Here is a 3,461-nt window from a genome sequence, read left to right as displayed (position 1 = left end):
ACATAAAGAAAGAAGAGAATTTTCATTTTACAACAATGCTCGATACGTACTCCTCCAATAACTAAACGATAGGATCGTGTAATACAAATGGAGGATGTGAACATTGTAATATAGACTGATTTTCGATAAGTGCAATAGAGTGATGAGGAGCCTTAAAATATTCAACATTATTCTTATCGGAAGAGGAACTAACCTCAAGACTACGAGAACCTGGCATAACCATCAGCTCGGATTGAAGTTCCTTGACAACGTGGGGAAGTTCCAACTCATCAAAAGGTAGATCATCACAAATCGATGGCTAGGAAAGATAGCAGTGGAAAAATCAAAATTGTGACTGAATGAATCAATGAAAAGGTCACGACAGCCATGATCAAAAATTTCAATATTACAAACATAAGAATCCTCATGATCTGATGAATCACAAAGAGTGGAAGATTGAAAATAACCAATTCCATCATCTAAGTTTTCAGAAATATGAGATGAAATATTAGGAAGATCTAGCATAGAATATTCTTTGCTACCTTCAACTCCCCTTTGTGACCTTTGGACTACCCTCATGACTCTTCAACTTCTTTATAGAAATGACTCATTTCATTACATTATGACACTTCATATTCCAATATTAACATTGGAATTTCACTTACAACATAATTACAAATAATATTACATTTTACACTTGTACCCATATAAGAAAAAATAGGGTAGAGACAACTTGACAACCTAACAAGACACAACACTATGATGCTTGAGTTTGGGATAAATCTAGCTCAGGAACCTCCACTTTCTTCTTCTCGATCACATATTGGTTCCAAGTTTTATATTATGTGATGATGTCCCCAAATTGTGTGATGGTGTTTGGATGGAAGCAGAATCTGGCCTCCATGGCATGCGGGTACAATGTCTTGGAACCAGTTTCAAGTTCATTCTGAAGCATGAGAAACATTGTTCTGACTTGGAAAAGATCATCAATTTACTTCTGAATGTTTTGTTTGTTAAGCTCTAAATCCTTCATGGAAAATTTTAGGGGCTAATATTAGTAGGTGGGCTAAGTTTCCATGATTTTTCCAAAAAACAGATTCACCAATTTCCATTTTTTATAAAGATGATTAGCCCAAATTTTACAATAGAAAATTATTTTACCTTAAAAATCGCCAACATTATATAAAGAGTATATATAAAATCATTATAAATTTGAATAATTTTACAAATACATCAATACACATTTTATAGTTTGCATATTAGGGACTAGTGAGATTCGCTAATGTTTTTAAACTTCAAGATAATTTTCCATCCTTAAAATTTTCCCTGATTTAATCCTCCTTAGTGGAAATCTACCTCAGCTCCTCCAAGTACTCTTCAATCTCCTGCCAAACTTGGTTCCTAGATTTTCCTTTGATGAGTGAACTGACTGATGGGATCTGGTGTGTTCTCACCAAGACATCCAAACTGTTGAACAACCATACATATGAGGCCTGAATGTTGCCAATGAATGAGGTGAGATGCTTATTGTTTTGAATCAACATATGAACTTTCGCTTTCTCCAGCTCTTCTTGTGCTTCATTTTCTTCACTAAGTCAAGTGGTGCCCCTTTGTATCCCATTGTCCACTCTTGCACATAGGCAATGGCAACTTGTATGTTCTTGAGAATTTTAATAAACCCTTTTCTCTACTCCTATAAGCCATGCAAAAGGAAAATATCTTCATGTACAGTGATAAATCCCTCATAAAGCTTCTTCATGGTTTCTCTGAGTGTTGATACTTCAACAAGTATCACTACTCTCATCTCCTCTAAGTAAACCTATGTAGAAACTGCATTATGTGCCGTTGCGCGGAGTTGTTCTTCCTCTTGCCTAGAAACATGCAAGTTTTGTGCCATTTGCTCATTCTCACTCATCAAATACTAAATGCTTGATCTCGTTGCTCATGCATATGCCAAGTTGGATTTAGCAATGGAATTTGGATGCTTCCTGGTGTCCAACACTATCACCCTTTCTATAACTAATGCAGGTGATGTGTGATCATACAGAAAGTGCTTTCTCTGTGCTTCTAGAATCCTCCTTTGGAACTCATCGAATGATAGATTGTACACATCCATTACTGGATCATCATCAAGAGGAAAAACACCCCCTTCCTCGCTCAGGGATGGATCTACTGCTAGGCGTGGTGGAGACTAAGGGATGACCTGTGGTGCACTCGGAATCAGATCAACATCTTCATTCTTTAGCTCATGTTCCATCTCCATGCCTGTCACTTCAATCATGTGCTCAATCTGTTTAGAAAGGTCCTGATCCGTCATCTATTCACCTTCCTCCTTATTTGTTGGTTGGTTATGTTCCTACTCTTCAACCTGTATCAGTTTTGTTTCCTCTACCATTGCACCTTGCCGTTATTATTCTTCCTGCTTCCTCTTCTCTTCTCCTTCTCTCCTCCTCAATTCATGTTCTTCCTTTAACTTCTACTCTGTCTCCTACAAGTTCAATTCTCCTTCCTACAAGCTCTTATTCTCTCTCTTCCTCTACTCTACTCTCTGCATCCTCTACTTCATCTTTGCTTCTGTTTCAAAAGCTTCTTTCATGATAATAGGATCTTATTTCATCTTGCAGCATTTTTCTCCCTCTAGATTGTCAACAATCTTCCTCTTTCCCTTGTCTTGCATGAGATTTATGTCTTATGTTGTTGTTTCTTCCGGAGTTGCTAGCATCTGTGGAGCAACCTATCATCTATGAAATCCCTACTAAACTGACCAGCTCACAGAGTTTGGAGGCATTGTACCATTACCTCCATGGATCCTCCTCTAGCCAAAGGTATGTCCATCGATCCATGGAAAGAAAACTCTCGCAGAATGGTCTTTACAAATACCATGGGGATCATACGAATTAGAGTCTCAAGTACTAAATTCAAACCTCAATATCTCCTTTCCCTCAACATCCGTGAATTTCAATATATTTATCTCATATAATCCAATTTGCAAAGGAAGAGTGGGCCATGGTTCTTTCTTCTTCCTATGCAATGTTGTTGACAACCATGGGGCGAGATGGTATGATAATTCTTGCATGAAAAGCTTGTGAGTAGCATACCAGGGTAAAACATGTGGAGGATTCTCTTCACCAAACACTCTAAGGAAGGTGTGACTTGGGGAGGCATACCAATCTGTGATGTTTGTTATTGCTTCCATTTCTTCTTGTGACATGCAAGGTGGGTCTTCTTCAAAGATATACTTGTAAAGTGGGATGATGAAGTGGTCGGTTAGATGTGCCCTTACTCCTTGATAACTACAATCTGAAAGTAACTTGCAATATATGTGTACGGCAGGCTCTCATGGTGTCCATGTCTAGTTCATGCAAGGGAGTTGTCGTTGTGGACAAATTACATCCAATAAATATGCATACATATAGAACCTTTCTTGCTCACCCTTGGGAGGACTTCGAGCCTGTGCTACATGTTTCTTCAACTATCGAGCC

This window comes from Pinus tabuliformis, chromosome 4_1 (genome assembly GCF_031772625.1).
Source record: "Pinus tabuliformis cultivar Carrire ecotype Pingquan chromosome 4_1, CPIR1, whole genome shotgun sequence".
Classification (NCBI taxonomy): domain Eukaryota; kingdom Viridiplantae; phylum Streptophyta; class Pinopsida; order Pinales; family Pinaceae; genus Pinus; species Pinus tabuliformis.
Note: the sequence above shows the minus strand (reverse complement) of the source record.